The sequence below is a fragment of the Molossus molossus genome, unplaced genomic scaffold (assembly GCF_014108415.1).
Source record: "Molossus molossus isolate mMolMol1 unplaced genomic scaffold, mMolMol1.p scaffold_m16_p_31, whole genome shotgun sequence".
Lineage (NCBI taxonomy): Eukaryota > Metazoa > Chordata > Mammalia > Chiroptera > Molossidae > Molossus > Molossus molossus.
Genome location: NW_023425368.1, coordinates 200,468 through 212,853, shown reverse-complemented (window position 1 = coordinate 212,853; position 12,386 = coordinate 200,468). Strand labels below are relative to the sequence as shown.

General features: G+C 65.8%; 1 protein-coding gene across 1 annotated transcript in view; it reads right to left on the bottom strand.

The window, feature by feature from the left end:
- KCNQ1 (potassium voltage-gated channel subfamily Q member 1) overlaps positions 1–12,386 on the bottom strand; it is a 283,407-nt gene that overhangs the window by 144,865 nt on the left and 126,156 nt on the right. The gene's annotated exons all lie outside the window — the stretch shown is intronic.

Here is a 12,386-nt window from a genome sequence, read left to right as displayed (position 1 = left end):
TGCCTACACCTGGGGTGACAGGCCTTCCCGCCACTCTGCCCGCATGGCTGTCTCTGGCGGCCTGTGCCCTGCACACACCAGAAGTGGCCACACAGCCGGAGACACCAGTGTCAGGAGCACAGCCCAGGTCACTGAGCAGAGACCACGAGGAAGCCACGCGTCCACTGACGTGAACACACTTCACAGGTGTGCTGCCCCTTGAGAGAGCGGTCTTGTCTGGGCAACCCCCCATATGTTACATCCAGAAGGGCAAACGACATGAACTCAATGCCCCCACCGTGCACAGGGAGGCGCATCTCGGCGCGCACAAGCACACGCACACGCACGCGCACACACTTATCCATCTAAACAGCTCTGGAAAAATACCCCAGGAAACAGCACAGAGGTAACCTTTAGGGAAGGAGACTTAGGACTTAGGGCCTGGGGTGGGGACAGCCTGATGTCCCCCTCCCCCACACTCCCTTGTGCTCGGAACCCGTCTGACCAGGGGCCCGTGAAGCCCACTCTGTTAGTACTTTTTGCAGGGTGTTCTCATACGTGCAGAACGGGGTGCAGGCGCCACGCCGCGGGGCTGGGGTGCCTGCCGCTGCGGGCTCTGCTTCATGTCACTCCCAGGAGCAGGGCTGCGCCGCACAAAGAGCTTCTGACAGGCAGAGGCCGCGCTGGAGCGAGCGCAGGCCCTGGGCAGGCTCCCAGGGATCCCACCCCCTCCAGGGGGAAGGGGTGCCCTCCACCCATCTGCACATCAACACGCTTCCCCCGGGAGTGAGACGTTACATATGCTTCGTCCGGGAGAGGAGTGGTTTCGAGAGAAAGGAATGTGTGCAGCCCGGGTTGCTCTGAGCAGGGCGTTTGCACGTAACTCCTTCCTCGTTCAGGTGACCTCTGGTTCTCGTCCGCGCCACCGTGCAGCACTGGCTGCATCTTCCAGGACGCGCCTCGCGCCTGTGTTCATTTAAATGTCTCCTAACGCAGCCTCACAGTTCTAAACCCTTCTGGTAAAACTGTAACTGAGACCACCCCCCACTTTCCCTCCATGCGTTCTGTTGCTAACCCTCGGCTTTCGGGAGCAGAGTTATCTCTGCTCTGGAGACGGCACTGCTCAGGAGCTGGTTGGGCCTGGCTGTCCTGGGGAGGTGACCCGCGTCTCTCCCCCGAGGGAAGATGAGGCTGGAGCCCCCTCGGGACATGCGCGTGCCCGGCCTCCCCAGGCGCGCGGCTGGCAGTGGACCTGGCGGGAAGCGGCCGGCGCGCTGGGAGAGGAAGCCCGGAGGAGCAGCTCCAGCGAGCCCCAGAGCGAGGCCTGGAAAAACTCTGCAGCTGGAGCGAGCACAAAGAACTTTTCAGACCCTGCGGCCAAGGTGCCCAGCGAGCGCGTTTTTTTTTCTTTTTTTTTTTTTTATAGCTATTAGGGTGACAAGCCTTCCCCGGGCCAGCGGCTGGCGAGGTTTTCCAGGAAGCTGGTCTGGCACCGGGCTAGGCTGGGCAACTCGAACGAGTTAACTTCAGAGGGAAGACTCATCAGGAAAGGTTTAAGGTTCAACAAACTCTTTGAATTATTTTGCACACAGTCCTGGCGTTCGGACTCCAAGGCGCGCTCTGCCGTGACTGCTCCAGCCCGCACGTCTGCCCGCGCCCTCCGGGTACCTGTCTGAACGCCTGGGCACGGGCTGCCCGGTGCCGGGAGCCCGAGTCACCACACACGTCCCCCCGCGCCTCCCCTGCACCGGCCCATGGCGTGTGCACACGTGCGCCCACGGCCGCGTGTACACACACCTTCCCCGAGCAGGAAGCTGCTCCTGGCCAAGAGCGAATGGAATTCAGGTTTCCAGAAGGTGTCCTTGGCCCCCGCTCCGCAGCCGAACGCCGAAGAAAGGTCCCAGTGTGCGCTGGGGGCTGAGAGGAAGGGCCTCCATCTCTGCTCACGTCTGTCTGGGCCCCAGGAAAAACCCACAGCTAGTAACGCTCCCCTCAGCCACACCCGCCCCAGCCACATTCCTTCCCTTCCTGAGCCCACACTGGGTGGCCCCCGCTAGCCAGCTTCCACACCTCCCTCCCCTCGGCAGGGAGACCTCGGCCAGGCCCTCGCGGGGCTGCTGCAAGCACAAGTGAGGCCGCACCCCAGCCCGACGAGCCGGCCGCCTCGGGCTGGGCCTCCCACCCGTGGCCTCTCTCCCCCACGAAGGCAGCGCCCACTCCACACGGAGCTGGCCCGGGGCTCTGCTCCCCGCGCAGTCTCCTCGCACCAGCCTTGACTCTCCTTGCGGCTGCCCTTCCCTACTTGAGGGTGCCCCATACCGGCAAGAAGAGCTGCCTCCCCACCCCACCCCTGTCCAGCCTGGGCCTTCCGAGCACCGAGACCGGCATCCTCCAGGTTAAACATTGACAGGTAGAGACCGACACCGCCCGGTCACTGAGACAAGTCGTGATCAGCCAGCACAGGGGACCGGGTGGTCACGCTTAGCTTCCCTTTGACCCGAGCCTTTGGGACCCCGCACCTGCGTGGCCAGGTAGCAACAGGCAGAGAGGATTCTTTCTGTGGGTCAGCAGGGTTGATGGGGACTGTGATGACCTGGGACCGAGGCAGGCACGGCGGCCGAGGCCTGCTGCCCAGGTACAGCATCCTCTGCTACACCAGGGCTGAGCTGCGCTCCCTCCCCCAGCTTCTTTGTTCCCTCCCGAGGCTGTTCCCAGAGCGGTCGCCCTGGGGGCCCGAAGTTCTGCCCCTGGGATGGGCGGTTGTGCGGCCCGGGCTCAGTCTCGTGGGGCTCCGGCTCTGCTCAGAGCTGCTCTGCTGGTCTCGCCCCCGGGGTCTCCTGGCTGAGTACCCTGAAGTCCCGCCTTGGCCCGAGAGGCGGGCTCGCTGTCCTGGCCAGCCCAGACCCGTGCGTCAGTGCGTATGGAATGCCTGGGGGCCGCCGCTCTCCCCCAGCTGTGGCTGGCGAAGGACTCAGCAGGGGGACACTGTTCCCTGGCCCTTAGGGAGGACTTGTGTGTGGGAGAAGTGGCAAGATGAGGAGCAGAGTGTGACCAGCCCCGTGGCCTCGAGGAAGCGCCCTGTGGGGTCTCCTGGCAGTTGGGCGACCGAGGCATGATGCTCGGGGACGTGCCCTGGCCAGCCACCAGGACTGTGGTCACTTGTCCCAGGCCTGGTGCAGGGCTGGCTGGACCTGGCGCAGGGGACAAGCTCAGGCCCCACTAGGGCAGCAAAGAACCCAGGCTGTGGAGTCGGGGGCCTGGGGCCCAGCCCGGCAGGCGCTGCCATGTTCTTTGGCGAGGCCGTCTCATCTCTGGGCTCTGGGCTCCTGTGGCCCAGTCTGTCCATCTCCTGACACCTACCTACCCAAACCCAGGCCACGTGGTCTGATGATGTCACTGCCCCAAGGCAGGAGACAGGAGGTGGTGGGCGCCCTCGCGCGCGGAGCTCCCAGGCACGGTGATGGTCTGGGGTTCGGGGGAACGTCTCGAGTGAGGCCGTCTGAGCCCCTGGGCCCGGCCATCTCAGCACACAGCCCGAGCTCAAAGTGGGGACCAGTTTCCCCGAGCACTGTTCCCCCAAGGCCGCCCGACTCCGCGGCCCTGGCCCTTCTCTGCTGCAGGCCTCGCCCTGGAGCCCGACCCCACGAGCTTCCACCTGGAGCCCACGTCCCTGCTGAGAGTCACGGTGGCTCAGAAAGAGACGCGGAGGAAAGGGTTAGTGTTCCTGCCTGGGAGATTCCATTCCGTTAACCCATCTGGACGTGAGCCCAAGGAGAAGATTGAGAAACAAGCCCCTCCAGAAGGCACCACGGGGAGGATCGGGGGGAGGAGAAAGGCCCCCTTGGGACAGGACAGCTGCCCAGTCCGGGCCCCAGAGCAGACCGGGCTCAGTTGGAGGCCAAACCCAGGACACTCAAGGACGTGAAGCCAAAGGTCCCCACGTGGCTGACCTTGCACTGTGTGCCCTGGGTCCTGAGATCAGCTGCCCGAGGAGGGGTCAGTGGCTGGCTGCCTGGTGCCACCCCCTCCTCGGGGGGCCACAGGCTCAGGCCAAACCACGGGGGCGGGCGCCGCGGGGAAGGCCCGATGCGCGTGCACACCTCCTGTCTGAAAGGCCACCACCCCACCTCCCGGTGGCTTCTGCCTGGCACAGCGCACTGCTCCCTGACTCAGTTTCCCCAGAAGGCACCACCGGGCACTGCCGTGGCTCAGATTATGCTTTGGGTGCGGTGTCGGCTGATCTCATGTGGTGACTCAGTCTTCAAAGACGAAGTAGAGTCAAAATCACCTTTGAAAATCCCTTGAATCGCCACTAAAAAGGTCCTCACCCCAAGCTCTGCGCACCCCCGCCGAGTCATCCTTACGCCGCTGCAGCGGCGGACCCCCGAGCAGACGTGCACCCCTGTCCTGACCCTCCCAGAGCCCCTCACAGGGAGCCTCCCGGCCGCTGCCCACGCGCAGAGGTTAGTTGTTGAGAATGTCGGTGCGGGGGTCCCCCATGGGCGCGGGGTGACGGCAGTGCCAGGGGTGCAAGGCTCGGGGGCTGGACCCCGACACTCGCCCTCTGCCTCCACCCTCCCCTTCTCTTCCTCCTCCCAGGAGGGTTCCCTTCCCAGAGGGCACCTGGGCCTCCCGTGGGGCCAGCCAGCCCTCAGGACTCACAGCCAGGCCTCTGCCCGCCAGCCGGGCACTGCCAGGAACTTGCACCTAAGGTGTGGCCCCACCCAGGACTCCTGCATGGCCCACAAAGGGCTCCCAAATCCAAAGAGCCGTGCCTGCCCCTCTGCACCCGGGAAAGCAGGTCGGCCTGCCCAAGCGAGCCAGGGGCCTTCTGAGTGGCCGGGGCGACCCCTTCGCGGAAGGTGGCCGCGAAGAGTCGTTCAGCGGGCCCCACGGACCCCTCTCTCCTGCCCGACGGGCCGGAAACACCTCGGGAGGCGCAGGCCTAAACTAGAGGCCAGGCCCCTTGCCTCTGCTGCTTTCTCACCTCCCACCCCAGCCTGCCAGCTGCTCGGACTCCTGACCCACCTGCACCTCGGACCCAGGCTGCCCTGGGGACGGCGTCCCGAGAATGAGCCGTGCCCTGCGTGGGCGATGCTGGCGAGTCGCAGCCCCTCTGATGAGGGAGCCGGCCCACTGGGCGCCCTCTGAAGGCCCCACCAAGGACACGAGCTGTGTGTCAGCCCACAGCGGCCTCCCCTCCTCCGCCTAGCACAACGTGGAGTCCAGCCTCTTCCAAGCCCTTGCTGGGACCTGCCAGCACCCAGGGACAGAGCTATGCTGGCGCCTTTGGTGCTTGACACACGGGCCGAGAAGGCAGGAGGACTCCCCTTGGCGGAGGACAGACTGCAGAAGCACACCCGCGACACCTTGGGACGAGGCCACCCGGCCTTCCCTCCCCCAGGAGCGGAGCATGAGCCCTCCACCTCCACACAGCCGACTGCTCAGGAGCCCTTCCCAGCCCTGCGCTCCGTCGGAGGTCCGCCTGCCTCCAGCCCACCTGGGCTCTCGGCACTTCTCGGTGAGGACAGCACCTCATGGCCCCGCGCCGGGACCGCCGTGTGATCCACGGACTCTTCTGAGCTGCCAGTTCCCGAAGCGTCTGGGCCAACAGGGTCCCCTCCCACGGAGACGGTTCGCGCTGGGTAACATCTCTCAGGTGTTTTGCTGAGTCAGGTCCACAGCCGGACGCCCGACCCCGTCACAAGAGCTGACACCAGCACCGCGAGACACAGCTGACGTCCGAGGACACAGGCTCGGCGAGGAGGCGGCTGGCCAGGGCGCCCTGCCTAGGGGACACCGCAGTGGCCGACGAGGACTGAATCTCAGACAAGGTGCGCGCAGCCCCGGGGAGAGACGACGGGAGAGCGTGGGGACGCACGGAGGCCACAGTGCGAGGCTCAGTAGAGCAGAGGTGTGTCCTCCCCACACTAGGAGCTTCCTGGAGTGGACGGAGCGGGGCCACACAGGACAGCCCCAGGTCGCAAGCAGGAGAGCCGGCCGGCCGGCCAGTGTCATCCCCCCCCCGCACCCAGGCCGAGCATCAGACTGCGGTGGGAGCGAAGCCCGCCCTGCAGGGAGAACAAACGAGAAAAGCACTCAACTGTGACCAGTGGAGCCGAGTCGGGTCCAGGAGCAGCCCAGGCGCCGGGGAGCTGCTCACAGCAGGGCTGAGGCCGCAGTGTGGGGAGACGGTCCTCTCGGCAGAGGCCGAGCCACACTGGATATCCAGGCTGGGCAGTGTACCTTGACCCCGGCCCACGCTGGCCGCCGCGATCAATGCTAGGACTGCGGACCTGTGCGTGGAGGGGCCGGCGGCTGCCAGCACGGCTGTTCGTGGCCTCGCGTTGCTCAGCCTCCTCGTTTCTACTCTTCCCTTCTCTGATTTGAGAGGGAGGGGGGGGGAGAGAGACATCGATGAGAGAACATCGACTGGCCGCCTCCTGCGTGCCCCCCACTGGGGATCGGGCTCACAAGCTGGGCACGTGCCCTGACCGGGAATCGAACCGGCGACCTCTTGGTGCAGGGTCGACGCTCAACCACTGAGCCGCACCGGCCGGGCAGCAGCCAGCCTCTTAAATGGGACGCAGAGGGCACTTCCAAGAGGGGATGTCTGACTGGCCGGACCCCTGGGAATGGAGACCTCTGTTCACCAAGGACCTGCCGAGCAAGGACAAGGCAGCCTGGGGCGGGAGATGCTGTTTCTCTGGAAAATGTGGGCACGTGTTTCTGACAGATGACTCCTCTGCGGGATGTGTGAGACAGAAAAGGAACTCCCACAAACCAACAGAAAGAGGTCAGACCCAAATGAAATGGTAGAAGACATGGCCATTCTGCAAGGAACAAGACCCAACTAAGGAGAGACACCGTAGGCTCAAATGTCAGGGGTCAGGTCGCTGTGGACAGAGACCCTAGACGCCACTGGGGTGACCACACAGGCAACAAGGAAAATGCCCATGTTACTGAGGGTGGACAGGGCGCAGCCAGAATGCCCCCTGCTGCTGGGGGTGAAGGCGGGCTCACCGCCCTGGGATGGTCGGGCAGCGCTCGCTGGAAGTAAACATGCCCGTCCAACCACCCAGCAGCCCACACCTGGTGCACGCTCACCGGAAACGCCATCGCAGTCACCAGTAGCCCGTGCCACAGCCCCAGCGGTGATAAGCTTACGCTGGGGACCCCTCGCGCGGCCTTGGACAGGGGAGCTCACGGACGGAGGAGGCCATTCCCATGCGGAGTGCCAGCCGGCAAGGAGGGCGTGAAGCTGCGTCCTGCTGCCAGGACCCGCGCCCCTGGGTGGCACTAACGGGAGGTACAGGCACAGGGGCCTCCTGGGAGGCTTTGTTGCCTCACTGGGTGTTGGTCACATGGGCCCCGTGGGTGAAAATGCACCGAGCTGTACACTTGAGAGTGTGCCCTCATCTGTGTGCCCTCAGCCCTCACCTAACCAGGTGGAGACGCGGTGCCCTGTACACGGGCAGGCCCTCCCGACCCGAAGCCGAGAAGTGCCTCCAGCCTCCCGGCCAGGCTTTCCTGCCAGGGTTAGGTCGAGCACGCGCAGGACCCCCAGCCTCCAGAAATGTCCACACAGCAACCGTGCAGCGCGTGGTCATTTCGTCCTCCAGCCCCGTGTCGGGCTGGGTGCGCTCCCTCCCTGGTCCAGGGTTAGGTCGAGCACGCGCAGGACCCCCAGCCTCCAGAAATGTCCGCACAGCAACCGTGCAGCGCGTGGTCATTTCGTCCTCCAGCCCCGTGTCGGGCTGGGTGCACCCCCTCCCTGGTCCAGGTGGCCTTGCGTGGGCCTGAGAAGGGCGAGGGCAGAGCCCGGGCCCAGGGCGCAGCACCAGGTCAGGGTGGCGGAGGAAGGGAGGCGCCTCCCGCTCTCTGGGCCTTCCAGGCAGCAGCCTACCCGCCGGGTCAGCGGCGCCCACAGGCCGGTCGCGTCCTCCTCCCCTGCTCGGGTGGATGAAGCTCCCCGAGGTTGGGGGCCTCCGGGGCCGCCTGCAGCTGTGCCGGTGCCGGCTGGGAGCCAGCTTGAGGGCACCCCAGTCCCAGCCAGTCTCTTTCCCACCGAGCCACGCTGCCTCGCTCCTAATCTAATTAGGAGAACATGTAACCCCTCCCCCCCGCATTTCAGAGCCGGGTTTGAGCCCAGCCGGGCCGTCAGGCTCGGACGGGAGCCTGTGAGTCACACAGCCCTCCCTCGGGGCCGCCTTGGCACCTCGCGCAGACGGAGGTGGTCTGAGCTCCGAAGAAGACAGGACACCAGTCTGGACAGACAGACTGGTCTGCTCTGTCCCTGGCAAGCCCCTCCCACGTCCCCCCGGACACTGGCCCCAGAACAGCCTCTCCAGCCTCCCCCACCAACGTTCGAGGGCAAGAAATAGAGCAAGGAACAGGCAGAGGTGCAGCGCCCGTGCCTCTGTGGTCCGTGGGCGTGGGTCACAGTGGGAACCGAGTGGCCCCGAAATGTCGTAGGCAAGACGGTCCTGTTCAGAGAGCTCGTGTTGGGGCCCCTGGAGCCGAGTGCAGGCCGAGCCCTGTGACATTTGTCCCCGTTTCCAGAAAGCACGGATGGGCTGGCCCCGGCCTCGCTGATGAACGCAGAACTCAGGAGGCACGGATGGGCTGGCCCCGGCCTCGCTGACAAACAGAACTCAGGAGACATGAGCAGGGATATGGACGAAAGCCAGGCCACAGCGGCCTCGCTGGAAAAGAGAAACTGGAACGTTTTGGCGTGAGATTCTGCAGGGTCCAGAGAAAGTTGAAGACATGGAAATTCTAATTAACACACCCAGGGCTGGTTTTGCTCAAGGATCTACGGCTGTCGTGTCTCAGGAGGCTGGGGCGCACATGTGTGCAGAGGTGTTCACGGTCACCTCCGGCGTGTCCCAGCCTCGGCCTGCCCGCGGCCTTCCTCCCACATCGGGGCCCAGATTCTGCCCTGCACGACCCTGCAGAGCAGGGCAGGATGCTGGCAAACGAGCTGGGTCCCCCTGTCCGAGGTGCCGTGACAGCAGAGCTGGAGGGGACCCTTCGGGGAACCACAAGCCACTGTGCTCACGGAGGGCCTGACCTCTTGCACCCCCAGTCTTGGGGATATCCATGCAGTTGATGGGCAGACGTGGGTCCCAGGCTGGTCCTGGATGATGGCGCAGCTGGGGACCAGTCCTCCAAGGCTGCCAGGAGAAGGACACCCAAGCCAACCCCACCCACAGCCCCCGATCTCAGCACCACAGTGCCTCGTAGCGGGGTTCGTTCTGCCCCCGCTGGCTCCGACCCTGTGGGCCAGCACTGAGGTGCCACAGCCCCTGCCCCTCCTTGGGAGGAGCTGGCAGGCCCTGGCGGGGGCCCCTGTCTGTGGTTCTGGAGCTACTTCTGGCCTGGAGCTTTAGGGGTGCTGGGGCAGCAGAGGCTGAGAGGGCTGGCCGCATGTGCCCTGTTCCCCAGGAAAGCTGGGGGGTGGGCAAGGAAACATACCCAAGGGGATCACAGGGCCCAAGCCGACAGCTCAGGGAGCTGGGACCAAGGGCCTCGAGCGGGAGCAGAACGGCTGCACCCCCAGGCTCCCTGGGCCTCAGAGGCCGAGCAGCTGCGGAAGGGTGAGGGGGAACCTGAGGCTGCAGATGGGTGATCAGGGTGTTCAGACGGGGACCCACAAGGCACGGGGACACACAAGAGTGACCCTCTCCTACTCCCATTGTGCCTGTGACCCTTGGTGGGCAGAAGATGGTGGGTGGAGCAGAAGCCTGGGAACTCTCCCGGCTCCTGTTGGGGTTCAGGGCTCCCCTTCGCTCATGGAGTTGGGGAGGGGAGCTCACATAGTCCTCATACTGCACTACATGTCTCTACCTCATGCTTGCCCCTCAGAAGCCCCGTGCAAGGCTTTGAGGGGGGCCACAGGCACGGGAAGCGCCCCCTCTGGCCTGTGAGACCACAAACTCGGCCTGAGATGTGGGGGGCTGCACGGGGTTCTGGGCTCCTCCAGCGCTGGTGGCTAAGGCCACTCTCTTCGGCCCACTGTACCCCAGCTCAGCTCACTGGGACTCCCTGGTTTGCAGCGAGTCAGCTCACTGACCTCTGGCCCCTACCCCTGCTCCATCGGTGGCCAACAGGCCCCGGAAAGCGGAGCTTCTCCCAGCCCCGGGGACCTTCCCGTAATCAAGGCTGCGGTGACCTCACCTCCTTGGGGCCCTTCGGGCGGGGAGAGCTTGAGATGGAAACAAAATGTGTCTTTATTTATGCTTTTAATTTGAATTCTGGAACTAGCCCAACGTGGTAATACACTTAACATCAGTAAAATGCCGAAGAAAAATGGATCTGTTTCTCAGTAACTCCCTCCCGCCCGCTGTGCCCCCTGCGAGACCCCGTGCACATCCCTGCCCCTCACACACACCGGGGCACACGCCTCTCCCCGGGCGGGCACGGGCTGTCCCCACGCAGCGGGGGTGCTTAGGTTGGGGCGTCGAGCACCAGGCAGTCTGTGCAGGAGGCAAAGGAATGGGCCCCAGGGTGGGCACAAGGGCCTGGCTTCCTCCCCCCTGCCCTGAAGGTGGCCGCAGCCCCCAGGAAACACGGTGCCCACTGGGGCTGCCGCCGCCTCCAGCCGTGGTGGGGTGGGCCTCTGCTTGGCCTGTAGCCCTGGGGCCCCAGCCCTCTCACGGCTCCCCGGAGGGATGGTAGGTACCCTGACTACTGAGGACACCCTGGTCCCCGCCCCAGGCCCTCCGCAGACCCAGCCCGAGCACGGCGCCTGCGCTCTGCTTCCCAGCTGGCTCACCCAGCGCCGCTGCTCAGCGTGTCTACACCGCGGAGGCCTTCGGGGTCCTGATGCGGGCTGGGGTCTCGGTCCCGCCTGGGCCCAGCCAGCGCGCCACAGCCCCCACCCCCACAGGCCTGGGCAGTCCGCAGCAGGCGCGGGACGGTGGCACACCAGACCCACGGCAGGCAGAGCTGGCATCCGACAGCCTGGCGCGCGGAAGGGACCGGAGACGGGCGCGCCCCTGACCCTGCAGCCGAGCTGCCTTGGGTTGCCTCTTGGGTGTCCCTGGGCGGGCGGGCGGGCAGCCCCTGGGTGTGTGCTGGTGCCAGATGGACAGCCCTCACCCCAGAGGGGGCGACTGTGCGGGGCAGCTGTGGGCACCCAGCCCGCCGCCTCACCACCCTCACGTGGGCCTTTCTGCAGGGGCCTCACAGGGCCCAGGGTGCCGGCGAGGCCCGAGAGGCCAGCTGAATGGGTGGTAGGTGCCAGGCCTGTGCTCCAGGCTGACTCCTGTGTGGGTGTCGGGGAGCCGGGCCTCCCCGAGACTGAAGGACGACAGCACCACCGGGGCACAGGAAGGGCAGTTGGCACGGCACAGCGCGGCCTGGGGGTGCCCCTCGATGCGGGATGTGGTCCTGGCAGCTCTGGGCTACCCTCTGCGCAGGCACTTCACCTGTGCTGTGCTCAGCTCGAGCCCCGGAACCCTGACTTTCTGCTCTGGGCCCTCTCGTGCCCAGACTGCACAGGCCTCTCGGCCAGTGAGGCTGGTGTTCTGCCTTCAGACGCCGACCTGGACCTGCCCAGCCTGCCTGGCTCACGCTGCTGCCCACACCTCTGCTGTCACCCAGGTCCCAGGCGAGCCTGTCAGGTCACCTCCGGGACGTGCCCGGAGATCAGAACCCCACTCGCAGGCCCAGCAGCCGCTGCAGTGCCGGGCACGTGCCGACCGCTCACCTGGCAGCCTCCCCGTGAGCACAGGGGCCTCGAAAGGTGGCCTGGGTCCTATCTGATCGCAGCACCGCCCCGAGACAGCCGCGGCCTTCTCTTCCACGCCACCGACTCCTCCGGGCGCCCTGCAGTTCTGGTCCCGAGGCCTGAGTCACCGCGAGGCAGAGGCTGCGCCGACCACCACGGCAGCAGCAGGCCCAGGGCCACGCTCCACCAGCGGCACCCACGGCTCGGGACGGCCTTGGAGCCCAGAGCGTCCAGAGAACCAGAGGACGCCAGTGGACTGTGCGCACAGGACGGAGTGCTGAGCGAGCCCTGCCCATCCTGACACAAGAGGACTTCTGCGGAACCCCAGGTGGGTGCCAGCCAGAACGAGCCTCACTGTCCCACTGACCCACCCAGGCTGTCCCTGCTGGGTGCCCTGGCAGAGGACGCTGGGTCACACAGTGCAGCGGGCCCTTGGGACAGCCTGGGGACGCCGTGCCAGCAGCGGAGGCCAGGCGCGCACCCCAGGCCAGCTGGGCCTCGGCAGGCCGCCCGGGGGCGTGGACCGTCGGCCATCTCCTCCTGAAGGAGCCCCTGAGGACGGCCGCGGCAACTGCAGGCGCTCGGCATCTGCCCCGGGGCTTTGGCCAGGGTTCCATGGGGAAATGCTCAAAAACAAAGTCGTCTCTTTTTGGGGGAGCAGAGGAGGGGCTGG